Source organism: Ursus americanus, chromosome 8 (genome assembly GCF_024610735.1).
Source record: "Ursus americanus isolate L20-20 chromosome 8, mUrsAme1.1.p, whole genome shotgun sequence".
NCBI classification, from domain to species: Eukaryota; Metazoa; Chordata; class Mammalia; order Carnivora; family Ursidae; genus Ursus; species Ursus americanus.
The window spans coordinates 82,448,713-82,462,994 of NC_142134.1; the positions used below are offsets into that span (position 1 = coordinate 82,448,713).

Here is a 14,282-nt window from a genome sequence, read left to right on the forward strand (position 1 = left end):
ATGCGTTTTCTTTCTTTTTGTTGTCTGAGCACTGAGGCTAGGACTCCTAGTACTATGTTGAACAGCAATGGTGAGAGTGTCCCTGCCGTGTTCCTGACCTTGGGGGGAAAGCTCTTAGTTTTTCCCCATTGAGAATGATATTCTCATTCTCATGTGGGTTTTTTATAGATGGCTTGTATGATATTGAGGTATGTTCCCTCTATCCCACACCATGAAGAGTTTTAATCCAGAAAGGATGCTGTACTTTGTCAAATGCTTTTTCTGCATCTATTGAGAGGACCACATCGTTCTTGTCCTTTCTTTTATTAATGTGGGTATCACGTTGATTGGTTTGCGAATGTTGAACTACCTTTGCAGCCCAGGAATAAATCCCACGTGGTTGTGGTGAATAATCCTTTTAATGTACTGTTGGATCCTATTGGCTAGTATCTTGGTGAGAATTTTGGCATCCATGTTCTTCAGGGATATTGGTCTGTAATTCTCATTTTGGTGGGGTCTTTGGTTTTGGGATCAAGGTAATGCTGGCCTCATAGAAGGAGTTTGGATGTTTTCTTTCATTTCTATTTTTGAAACAGCTTCAGAAGAATAGGTATTAATTCTTCTCTAAATGTTTGGTAGAATTTCCTTGGGAGGCCATCTGACCCTGGGCTCTTGTTTGTTGGGAGATTTTTAATTACTGCTTCAATGTCCTTGCTGGTTATGTGGTTATGGGTCTGTTCAGGTTTTCTCCTTCTTCCTGTTTCAGTTTAGGTAGTTATACGTCTCTAGGAATGCATCCATTTCTTCCAGATTACCTAATTGGTCAGCATATAGTTGCTCATAATATGCCCTTATCATTGTATTTTGTCAGTGTTGGTTGTGATCTCTCCTCTTTCATTCATAATTTTATTTATTTGGGTCCCTTCTCTTTTCTTTTTATAAGTCTGGCCAGGGATTTATCAATTTTTTTTAAAGATTTTATTTATTTATTTTCCAGAGAGAGAGAGAGTGCAGAAGCAAGGTAAGCAGCAGGCAAAGGGAGAAGCAGGCTCCCCACTGAGCAAGAAGCCTGATGCGGGACTCGATCCCAGGACCCTGGGATCATGACCTGAACCAAAGGCAGATGCTTCACTGACTGAGTCACCCAGGTGTCCCTGGTTTATCGATCTTATTAATTCTTTCAAAGAACCAGCTCCTAGTTTCGTTGATCTGTTCTGTTCTTCTGGTTTCTAGTTCATTGATTTCTGCTCTAATCTTTATTATTTCTCTTCTCCTGCTTGGTTTAGGCTTTATTTGCTGTTCTTTCTCCAGCTTCTTTAGGTGTAAGGTTAGGTTGTGTTGAGATCAAGAGTCACATGCTTAACCGACTGGGCCAGCCAGGTGCCTCTGGGAATGAATCCTTTGATGCCCTCTGCCCCAACACCCAGAGCCCTCAACCCCTCCATACTGTCTCCAGCCGCCACCACTTTGTGACCAAGGTGTGGTCCTGGCACATCTGAACACTGCTCTTAAGAGCCTCAAAGAGGCTGGATCAGCTGCTTTGTGCTTGTCTGGGACCATGTCCCAGGGACCTTCGCATTCCAGACCAGATGCACCCACAGGCCCACCATCCCCAATTCCCAGCAGTCATCATGCCCTCACCCCCCCACCCCTGTAGTCACCTTCCCAGAAGGGAGGACCAAGGTAGAGAGGTAAAGTCATGGGAGTCCTGTATGCACAAAGGATATGAGAGAACAGGAAGAAGCAAAGATGGCATCAAGTTTGGTCTGGGGGAGACGGCAAGGTGTGAGTCCAAGGTGCAGAGGGTCAGGTCAGATTAACTCAGCTGTGTCTTTAACAGCTGGGCAGGGCTGCGAGGATAGAAGCGGGAGCCAGTGCTCTGTGCCCAGCCCTTCTCCCCTTGTCCGCAGGCCTGGGAGTGAGCTGTCTTGAAATTGAGGGAGAAAGGAAGAGAAGACCCAACCCGGAGAGGCTGTAACACAAGAGCTTGCTCCAGTGTGGAACTGCAACCAACTTTTATACCAACTAATGTGCTAAGAAAATTCAAGCAATAGAAATGAAATTATTCTTTTTTCTTTCAAGATTTTATTTAAATTCAAGTTAATTAACATATAGTGTACTATTAGTTTCAGGGTGGAATTTAATGATTCGACACTTGCATATATCACCCAGTGCTCATCACAACATGTGCCCTCCTTAATGCCCATCACCCATTTACCCCATCTCCCCCCCCCCCCCAGCAACCCTCAGTTTGTTTCCTAGAGTTAAGACACTCTTATGGTTTGCAGCAATGAAATTATTTTAAAATGATTCAAAATGGTTTTGAAATTATTTTAAAATACCTCTGCTCATGGCAACTGGCAGAAGTAAATTTGAATGATCCCAGGGAAAAGGTATTTTCATAGGCCTTGGAAAACCTAACCAATAATTTTTCAAGGACAATGGGTAGTACATAGTAAAGCAAACCAAGTGCACAAGGGAGCAAAGCACCATGCATGGAAAAAAAGAAATTGGCCGCAAATGATCAGAAACACAAAAATTATCAGACACAGGTATAATATATATAGTATAGCCCCCTACTTTAAAACCTGTGTTTTATATATATATATATATATATATATATATATATATGAGAACCTTGACCGTATCAGGAAACAGGGAACAGAAAAGGTGACAGACAGACTTTGAAAAAGAACCAAATAGGAATTCTAGAGCTTAAAAGTGCAATCCCAAAAACCCAGTTAGGAGGCTTGGCTGCATATTGAACACAGCCAAAAAGAGTATTAATGAATTGAAAGATTAATAAAATGCCCAGAATTAAGAACATAACAGGTTGGAAGATTCGGGGGGGGGGGGGGAAGATGGCACAGCAGGAAATGCCAGAACTCTATCTCCCCACCTGGACAGCAGTTGCAGGGGCAGAATCTGTGTAACATATGGTAAAATACAGTTAACTTAGATCGATTTCAGCTCCTAGCACAGTAGCCACTACCCCAGCCACCAGCCCCAGCCTCACAGCACACAGCTGTGCATGGGTCTCTGCAGCAGCTGGCACTCAGTGTGCAGGAGCCAGGGTGGGCAAAAAGGACCCTGTCATCCAAATATCAGGGATCTGTGCTTTGATGACTGCTTTTGATCACACAGGTGCAGACACAGAGGTGGGCTGCCACTGTTGCCGCACCTCCCCCATTGTTGCAAGCCCCTTCCCATCCAGCTGAAGTGCCTTCCAGGGGATTAAAAGGCTTGAGCCCTTTTTCTCCCCACTCACTTTATCTTCCTCTTTTTCCTCCTTTTGGGATCCAGATATTAAAGATAAGGGCATTAAAAAACAACTGCACGTAAGGGGAAAATTAGAAAGTGACCATGCATATCCAGGGAAGGCCTCAGAAAAGACCTGAGAAGACCTTAAGTTACACCTCAGGCTGATCCTTATCCCAGAGACAGCCTACAGTAGTTACAAAAAAAAACCAAAAACTAATACTCAAAAACAATAACACAAAATTGCAAACTCTGGGGGAGGGAGAACATCTGATTTTCAGAGTTACCACATTATTAGATTCAAATGTCCAGTTTGCAACAAAAAATCTCAAGGCATGCAAAGAAACAAGAAAGCATCCCATTCAAAGAGATAAAGAAAAAATCAACAGAAACTGTACTTGAAAAAGACCTAATGGCAGATCTATTAGACAAAAACATTGAAACAACTATCTTGAAGATGCTCAAAGAGGGGTGCCTGTCTGGCTCAGTCAGAAGAGTATATGACTCTTGATCTTGGGGTTGTGAGTTTGGACCCCACATTGGGCGCAGATATTACTTAAAACAATAAAATCTTTAAAAAAAAAAAAGAGAGAGACTCATGGAACTGAAGGAGGATGTAGAGAAAGTCAAGAAAGCTATGTGTGAACAAAATGAAATATCAATAAAGGATAGAAAATGCAGATAAGAAACTAAAACTAATTCTGGAGCTGAAAAGCACAGTTTAACGGAAATGAAAAATTCACTAGAGATTCAACAGCAGGTCTGAGCAGGCAGAAGAAAGAATCTGTGAACTTGAAGAGAGAACAGCAGAGTTACTGAGTCTGAGGAACACATGGAAAAAAGACTGAAGAAAAGTGAACAGAGCTCAGGGGCCTGTGGGGCACCATCAAGCAGACCAGCATAGGCACTGTGCGGGTCCAGGAGGGGAGAGAGTATTTGGAGAAATAATGCCTGAAAACTTCCCAAATTTAATGGAACATATACAAATATCCAAGAAACTCAATGAACTCCGAGTAATATGAACTCAAAGAGAGCAACATCAAGACATATTATAATCAAACTTTTGAGAGCCAAATATATAGAGAGATTTTTTTTAAAGATTTTATTTATTTGTCAGAGCGAGCGAGAGCACAAGTAGGGGGGGCGTCAGGCAGAGGGAGAAGTAGGCTCCCCGCTGAGCAAGGAGCCCAACGTGGGACTCAATCCCAGGAGCATTGTGACCTGAGCCGGAGGCAGATGCTTACCTGAGTGAGCCACATAAAGAGAGGCATCTCATAAGGAGAGAATCTTGAAAGCTTGTATGTGCTCATCGCTTATAAGGGACCCTCAAAAAAATGAGGAGATCTCTCATCAGAAAATGTAGAGGCCAGCAGGCAGTGGGCTGATATTTTCAAGGTGCTAAGAGAAAAAGGAGAAAAAAAACACCTGTCAACCAAGCATCCGGCATCTGGCAAAACTGTCCTTCAAAGGTGAGGGAGAGACTGAGATATTCTCAGGTAAAGAAAAGCTGAGGGAGATGTGATCACTACACCCGCCCTGGAAGAAACCCTAAAGGAGTCCTGCAGGGTGAAATGAAAGGATACTAGACAGTACCTCAAAGCCATATGGAGAAATAAAGATCTCAAGAAAGGTGAATATGTGGGCAGTTATATAAGCTATTTCTTTATTATGTTCAATAAGCCAACATATAATACTTAATAAGCTAATGTAGCAATGGTTTGTAACTCCACATTTTGTTTTCTACATAATTTAAGAGATTAATGCACTTAAGATAATTATTAGCTTATGTTTGGGGCACACAATGTATAAAGATGTAATTTTGTGGCATCAACAACTGAAAGACACGGGGCAGAGCTGTAAAGGAGCAGGGGTTTTGTATGTTGTTGAAGTTAAGCTGTTACGAAGTGAAGTGAGGATGTTATAACTTTCTTTCCATGGAAACCATAGAGAAAATAGCTAGAGAATAGACACAAAAGGAAATGAGAAAGGAATTTAAACAATTCACCACAAAAAATCAACTAAACACAAAGAAGACAGTAATGCAGGAAATGAGAGACAAAAAAATATCTATAATGCACATAGAAAACAGCACAATGACAGAAGTAAGTCCCTCCTTATCAGTAATTACTTACATGTAAGTGGATTAAACTCTCCAATCAAAAGACAGAGATTGGCAGAATGGATAAAAACACAAGATCCGACCATAGGTTGTCTACAGGAGACTCACTTGAGATCCAAAGACACAAATAGATTGAAAGTGAAAGGATAGAAAAACATACTCCATGCAAATAGTGACCAGAGGAAGCAGGGCCGGCCACACTAGCATCCAAGAAAATAGACTTAAATTCAAAAATGGTTACAAGAGACAAAGGACAGTATATTTTAATAACATTTCAGTACAAGAAAATGTAAGAATTATAAACATTTACACACCCAATGACAGAGCATCAAACTATATAAAGCAAAAACTAACGGAATTGAAAGAATTAGTAGGCGGTACAGTAATGGTTGGAGATGTCAGTCTCCCTCTCTCAAGAGTGGATGAACAACCAGACTGAAGATAAGTAAGGGAACAGAGGACTCACCCCAAACAACCAGCCAGATGCAGCAGACACAGAGAGCACGTGCCCAGCGACAACCCCACATGCGTGCTCCTCACGCGCACTCGGGACAGTTTCCGGGATGGACCGTATGTTGAGACCACATGGTAAGTCTCCGTAGTTTTTAAAAGGTAGAAATCAAACAGTGTCTTCTCTGGCCACAATAGGATGAAGGCAGAAATCAGGAGCAGAGGAAAACTGCAACATTCACAAATCTGTGGAAATTAAGTAACACACTCTTGAATCAATTGATCAAAGAAGAAATCACAAGAAAATTAGAAAATACTTAGAAACAAATGAAGTTGAAAAATCTGCAACACAACAAAACTCTGGAATGCAGTGAAAGCCATGCTAAGAGTCAGGGGAAATGTATAGCTATAAACACATTTAAAAACAGAAAAGATTTCAAATCAGCAATCTGAGCTTACTACTTAATGAACTAGGAAGAAAAGAACAGACTACACCCAAAGCTAGCAGAAGGAAGGAAATAATAAAGATGAGAATGTAGATAAACAAAATAGAGAATGGGAAAACAAGAGAGAAAAATCCATGAAACAAAAAGCTGCTTCTTTGAAAAGATCATCCAAGTTGACAAACCTTTAACTATATGGGCTAAGAAAAAAAGAGTCCGATCATTTTTTTTTTAAGATTTATTTATTTATTTATTCGACAGAGATAGAGACAGCCAGCGAGAGAGGGAACACAAGCAGGGGGAGTGGGAGAGGAAGAAGCAGGCTCCCAGCAGAGGAGCCTGATGTGGGGCTCGATCCCATAATGCTGGGATCACGCCCTGAGCCGAAGGCAGACGCTTAACCGCTGTGCCACCCAGGCGCCCCAAGAGTCCGATTATTAAAATCAGAAATGAAGTGGGAACATATTACTGATTCTACCGAAGTTAAAAGGATTGCCAGAGAGTACTGTGAACAGTTGTACACCACAAATCGGATAACTTAGATAAGCGGACAAATTCCTGCAAACAGAACCTACCAAGACTACATCACGGAGACATAGAAAGTCTGAATAGACCTACGACTGGTAAGGACACTGAAGCAGTAATCAAAAATCTTCCCACAGAGCAAAGCCCAGGACCTGACGGCTTCACAGGTGAATTCTCCCAAACATTTAAAGAAGAATTAACACCAATCCTTCCCAGACTTTTCCCAAAAATTGAAGGGGAGAGAAGCTTCCCAGCTCATTCTGTGAGGCCAGCGTTACCCTGATACCAAAGCCAGACAGAGATACTGTAAGACCAGCACGCATGATGAACACGGATGCAAAAATCCTCAGCGCAATACTAGCAAACAGAATTCAGCAGCACATTACACGGATTACATGGGGAGGGGGCAATTGGGTGATTCCAGGGTGTGGGTAATACTCTAGTCCTTGATTCAGCTGTTGGAGAATACAATGTATTTATTTTGTGCAAGTTCAACTGCCTATTTATGATTTGTGCACATTTCCATATGTATTCACTAAAAAAAAAAAGTTTACTTATATTTTTAAACCAAAAAATGAGGCAAAATAAAGACATGTTTAGACACAGACAGAAGGTCTTCAGGAAGGAAATTCCAAAGGATGTGGTTCAGGCTGAGATAAAGAGATCCCAGATGGAAGATCTGAGGGTAAGCAAGGATCAAGGCAAGGGGAATATCTGGTGGGAAAGATAAAGAAAATACGACTACGTTAAACCACAACAAGAAGATAGACGTAAGATATCTGACAACACATACATCAGGGAAGGGTAAATGGAGTTTAACTGTTCTAGATAAAATACCCAAAAGACCTGTATTGACAGAGGGGTGAAGGTATTAAGTCTATTTTGTCACTTTTTTACAGGTTCAATCGGGCATGAGTGACATACAATAAGAATTTGATAGTTTTGACATGTATACACCTGTGACGTCATCACACCATCGTGTGAACACACTCATCACCCCCACTTCCTCGCCTGGCACCTCGCCACGAGACAAACACCGACCGATCTGCTTTCTGTTGCTATAGATTAGTTTGCATTTTCTGCTGTGTTATGTAAGTAGAATCATACATTCTATTCTTTGCCTGTCTTCTCTGAGTTAGTATAATTACATGGAGTTTTATCTACATTGTTGGGTGTATCAATCAATACTGCCTTCCTTTGTACTAGTGAGTAATGTTCCATCGTATGGAAAAACCGCAACTCGTTTCTGCATTCACCTGTTGATGGACATTTCGGTAATTTCCAGTATTTGGCTATTACAAATAAAGCTGCTCTGAATACTCACCTGTAAGTCTTTATATGGACATGTGCTTTCATTTGTTTTTTTTAAATCTCTACTTAACATTTTAAAAAAATCCCGGCGTAGTTAACACACAGTGTGATATTAGTTTCAGGTGTACAATACAGTGATTCCACAATTTCACACATCTGCGTAACATTTTTAATCTTGTAGCTTCCTGAACATTCGGAATACAGCTGTGACTTTAATGTCTTTGTGACTGATTCTACCGTCTGTGTCGTTTCTGATTCAGTTCTGAAGAACTCAGTGCTTCCTGTCCTTATGAGTGGTATTTACCTGCTTCTCTCCATGTGTGGTAAGTTTTGGTGGATGCCGGGTATTGTAAACTTTGCAATGTGGGGTCACAGCGAGTTTCTGTACCTATATATACCTTTCAGCTTGTTCTGGAATGCGGCCAAGTTACTTGGACACGATTTGATCCTTTTGGGTCTTCCTTTTACATGTTGTTAGATGGGCTCAGAACAATCTTTAGGCCAATCGTATCTGCCTCCGAGGCAGTAGTTTTCTGAAGATTCTCCTCAACACCCGTGGCTGGTGGCAGCACAACCCCTTTCTGGCCCCGGGTGAACTCTGGGGATCGGTCCTCCTTCGCGTGCAGTGGTCCTTTCCTCGCTGTGGGGGATCGCTGCGCGTGCGTGTTCTGACCAGCGCTCGGCTGAGGACCAGCTGAGAACTCCTCTCTCCGCAGCCCATCTGTCTCCGGCACTCTGCTACTCACCTTGGGCACCCCAGCTTCTGAGCTCTGTTCCTGCAAGTCAGGGTTACTGCCTGGCTTTATCTGGGCTCCTTATCCCTCCCCTGAAGCCTGGAAAATTCCTCCAGGAGTAGCCTGGGACATTGTAGAGCTTTCCTTGTGTCCCCTTTTCAAGGACCACTGTTGCGCACTGCCTGAAAAACTGTGTTTCGGGTTCTGTCCGGTTCTTCAGATGCATGAATGGCAGATCATCGAGCCATAAGAAGTTGCTTTTATTGTTCGTTTCAAACAACAAGAAGCTACGCAGGCCCATTGTGAGTCTACTAAAAAAAGCAGAGTGAATAACTTTTAAGTGAATGTGTGTGTTAAAATGAATAATAAGGAATAATCAGTCCAAAAGAAGACTCGAAAGGAGAGAATAAATATATCAGTGAGTTTTATTCAGTGATAATGGACAAAATATTCCAGTTAACAAATAATGCCACCCTGAATAAAAAAACAAACCCAGGGGCGCCTGGGTGGCTCAGTCGTTAAGCGTCTGCCTTCGGCTCAGGGCGTGATCCCGGCGTTCTGGGATCGAGCCCCACATCAGGCTCCTCTGCTATGAGCCTGCTTCTTCCTCTCCCACTCCCCCTGCTGTGTTCCCTCTCTCACTGGCTGTCTCTATCCTGTCAAATAAATAAATAAAATCTTTTTTAAAAAAAGAAACCAACACAACTATATGCTGTTTATATGAAACACAACTACATCATAAGGACACATAGAAAGGCTGAAAATAAAAGCCTGGATAAAACGCATATTATGTAAATGCTGATTAAAAACAAGACTGATATCACTATGTTCATATCAGATAGAATACATCTCAGGGCAAGAACAAGAGAGAACAGAGGAACCACTATTGTGGTAGGAGATTTCAACACCCACCCACCCCGTTGGAAGTGGGCAGACCCGGTAGGCAGAGAATCAGGAAGGACGCTGTTGAGACCATCATCAACCAGATATAACGGACTACAGACGTCAGCCAACCACAGCAGAACACACATCCTTTGCAAATTCAGGTGGAACACTTGCCAAGACAGACCACATTCTGGGCCATAATGCTCTCCTTAACACATTTAAAAGTATAGGAACCATACAACATCTCCTCTCAGACAACAATGGAATTAAATTAGAAATCATACCAGAAAGAAAGCTGGAAAATCCACCAAATACTTGGAGATTAAACAGCGCACTTCTAAATAACATAAGTCGAAGAAGAAATTGCAAGAGAAATTTAAAAATATTTTGAACTAAATGAAAATGAAACACAACTTACCAAAATTCGTAGGATGTAGTGAAAGCAGGGCTCAGAGGAAAATTTATAGCATTTAATGCATATATTAAAAAATAAAGAGGGGCACCTGGGTGGCTCAGTTGGCTAAGCGTCTGCCTTCAATTCAAGTCATGATCTCGGGGTCCTGGGATCAAGCCCCACATGGCACTCCCTGCTCAATGGGGAGTCTGCTTCTCCCTCTCTCTCTGCCCCTCTCCCCCACTCATGCTCTCTCTCTAATCAATAAATAAAATCTGGAAAAAAAAAAGAAAACAAGAAATATCTATAACCAATAATCCAAGGTTCCACCTTAGGAAACTAGAGAAAGCAGAGCAAATTAAATCTAAAGTAAGCAAAAGAAAAGAAATAATGAAAATTAGAGCAGAAACGAGTGAAACCGAAAAGAGGAAATCAATAGAAAGAATCAATGAAACCAAAAGCTGATTCTTTGAAAAGATATAGTCAGGTTAACTAAGAAAAAAAGAATGACATGTATAAGTATCAAATCGTTATGTTGGACACTTAGAACAAATATATGTCTATTATATTTCAACTTTTTAAAAAAGATATAAAAGGACACAAATTACTAATAACAGAAATAAAGATGGGTTATCATTGCATGAACATTAAAAAAGTTAATAGTGAAACAGTGTGAACAACTCTGCACCCACACTTTTTTTTCTAGAAATTGACAAACGATTGCAAAATATATACGGAAATGCAAATGAATATAAAATAGCCAAAATAACTACAAAAGAACAAAGTCAGAGAACAAATAGACCTGATTTCAAGACTAATCACAAAGCTACAGTGATAAAGGTGGTGTGGTGTAGTGTGACGTAGGGAACAGAGGCAGAAGAGAAATATTAAATTTGCTTCCTACCTACAGCCTATTGACAGGTCCTTGAAACAGGCAGAGTGACCCCCCTCTAGGAGCTCAGCTGCCTCGATGTTAATACTGTGCTGAGGGCAACAGGCGACCTTAGCCTGACCCTCAGGATCCTGTACATCTACTTTAACATAGAAAAATTCCTTTGGAAACTTCCCTTATCTCCACCCCCAAGATACGTGTTGGCAGTCACCCCCCAAGCCTATGGCCCGCCGGTATACACCTGAAGGGTCTCATGACTAAGGGTTTATTAGATGGTAATAAATGACCTTTTCCCACCAATAGCTAGCCCCTTCAGGGTCCTGGAAACCTTGCTTCCAAAATTCCTTAGCGACTTACCCTCTCCCTAACCCCCTCCCAACTTGAAAGTACATAATGGGCCACTCCTCGGGACCCCAGTGCCACTCTTCCTGCCCACGGGTCCTGTCCCGGAGCTTTAGTAAAATCACCTTTTTGCACCAAAGATGTCTCAAGAATTCTTTCTGGAACATCGGCTTTGAACCCTAACATTCTTTCCTACATCATATGGCGCCCAACGTGGGGCTTTGAGTCCAGAGTCTCATGTGGACTCTGAGCCGCGGTGCAAACTTGGTGAGTACGTTCTCTCCTCTTCCTTTATTCTCATTCCACAGGCTCTTCAAGGAGTACGGTCTTATTGGAACACTTTCATGCCGATTGCTCAGGCTATGGTCCTCTAGCCCGTGGCTAATCTATGGGGAGGAGAAAGCCGGCCTTTTGGGTGGAAGTTAGTACCCTGGCCAGGATGGTAATAAGACCCAGAAACTTGATGCCCTCTCTTCATTCCTGTGCTTATACAAAATTGTCTACCTTGGGCACCCCTCAGGACCCCAGTGCAGCTCATTCTGCCTATGGGTCCTGTCCCTGTGGTTTAATAAAATCACCTTTTTGCACCAAAGATGTCTCAAGAATTCTTTCTTGGCCGTCAGCGTCGAAACCTAAGTTTCTTTCCCACATCGAAATGTACAGATAGATTAATAAATCAGGATAGAAAAGTGTCCAGAAATAGACCCATACACATATGGACAACAGATATTTAACAAAGGTTCAAATGTGGTTCATTTGAGAAGTAGTCTTTTCAGCAAATGGTTTGGGACCATTGGATAGCCAGATCTAAAAACAAAAACTTTTGGGTGCCTGGCTGGCTCAGTCTGTAGAGCAGGTGACTCTCGATCTCAGGGTCCCTAGTTCAAGCCCTGCGTTGGGGACAGAGATGACTTAAAAACAACAAAACAAAACTCTGACTTTCTAATTCTGCCATCTCATGGGTGTAATGAGCATCTTGTTATGGTAATTTGGACTTTTCAGGTTCCTGATGAGTTTAAGCATCTCTTGGAGTCCTTCCCAAGTGATTGGGTTTCTCTGCTGATTCTTCTCCCTTCCCATTCATCTATGGGATTTCCTGTTAATCCGTGGTTGCTTTTAGATATTGCAAATACCACCTCCTAGTGGTCTGTCTTCTCTCTTTCTTGAGCCAGTGATTAAGTAGAATTTTTCCTGATGACCCAGAATTGGTTTCAAGGACATAGAACTGAGGACTCAGATACACCAAGTACCACATATTCCAGAGAAAGCTACAAACAGGGTCAGAGTTATTTGGATTATTTCAAATTTTTGGTTATTATGAATAAAGCTGTTATGACCATTGCATACAGTGAACAAAGATTTTCATTCTGGTCGACCAGTAGTTACAATTCAGTCATTATTTGATAAATGAAGTTGCATCCCACTCTGCTCTTTTCCCAATGAATGCGTTATCATTAAATCTGATATGTAATCCACTCTGAAACTCTCTCTTACCCTCGAATTATCATGATAAAACCGTAACTTCTTTAAGCTCCAGCACACTTACTTCAGAATTTCACCCATTAGTTGGTGACAGGAGGACCTTCTTTGCTAAATTAGACAAGGATTTTTGACTACTGGAAGAAATATTGCACTTGTATGCTGTGCACTATTTACAGTGAAGGACTACAGATACAATGCACTTTTAAGTGGGTGGGGGGGGGAGGTGCCTGGGGAGAGAGATGAGCTGTGGGATTTGATCTGAGGGGTCTGGACTGCAGACCTCTCCGCCGCCAAGGTCCAGAAGGAAGTGTGATAGCACACCTCTCCACCTCCCTCCCCACAGTGGTCTTGATAAACTGGAAAGATGTAGCCTGTGGGTGTGGAGGGACTAGGTCTGAAGGGGAGATTTGGGCACAGGCACTCTTGGAGATGATGGGGGAGGGGGCACAAGTATGTGGGAGGGGGGCGGAGGGAGGGGAGGAACTGGGAAGGGCGTACCTTCCTGAGCCACTGAGGTTCTCCCTGTGCAATTCACCCTTGCTCCTGCGCACTGCCTGCAGTTTCTTTCAACCACCCCTGCTCAGAGAGATGGCCCCAGCCATGCCACGCCATGGTAACCAAGTCCCCACTCCTCTCAGTTTGTGACCATACTCAAGAGCACCTCCGGGTCCACCAGAGACCCATCCCGACTCTGAGCCATGTCTCCAGCAGAGACCTCTGGAAGCTGGAGAGGAAGCAGAGGGTTGGCCATGGTGGAGAGGGCCCCCTCCCGCCAAAGGGGCACTCACTCAACTTAGCGCTTTCCTTGATTATTCCCAAGGCTGGCTGAAGCCTGGGAGTGGTACACCCCCCCACCTCCGTCCCCCAAGGCAGGGCTGATTCTTCCCCACTCTGGGCATCTGTAAAGGGCAGACCCAAGTCTGGCAGGCGTGGGTGTCAGGGACAAGCCACAGGAAGGAAGGACAGGGAGCAGCTGCACGCATTGCAGCTCCGTCCTTTCTTGGGACAGCTGCCCGGCAAACGGTAAACACAGCAGCACTGGAGACCAGAGAGACTGGCCGGGCTTCCGTCCTCCCGCCACTCCTGGCTCCCCCTGCCCAGCTCTCTCTCCACATCACCTTCACTACTGCACACTACCCACCACCTCTGGATCGCAGAACCCACAAAGGCACCTGGAACAGCACCGGGTACAAAGCAAGTGCTCGGCGCACTTCGCGGAAAGAACAAATGAAAGCATGCAGGCATGTATACCGGGACCGCCTGGTAGACTGTCATAAATGTCTTTTTGACCTTGGAAACTTCCCTCCCGCAGGGCCTGCACGGAGGATGCTCCCTCGGAAAGGTGGGCGAGAAGGTCTGGACCGCCTGCCTGGGAGCCCCGCGCAAGGAAAGCACACGTGAGCCTCCCTCCGGGCCATCCTGGACGCCCGCCGGCGCGGGCCTGGGACCCGTCTGCGTCGCGGCCCGA

At 43.4% G+C, this 14,282-nt stretch overlaps 1 long non-coding RNA gene across 2 annotated transcripts; it reads right to left on the bottom strand.

Moving 5' to 3' along the window:
* Window positions 1–1,669: 1,669 nt before the first annotated feature.
* On the bottom strand, window positions 1,670–14,239 carry LOC123777860 (uncharacterized). 2 transcript variants are annotated; one of them, XR_015725607.1, is made up of 3 exons: window positions 14,105–14,239; window positions 5,823–6,052; window positions 1,670–4,635 (listed from the first exon to the last, which is right to left on the bottom strand). It is a non-coding gene; the product is annotated as an uncharacterized LOC123777860 (long non-coding RNA). The 2 variants fall into 2 exon arrangements; XR_015725608.1 differs by having other exon boundaries at window positions 14,066–14,201.
* Window positions 14,240–14,282: the final 43 nt, after the last annotated feature.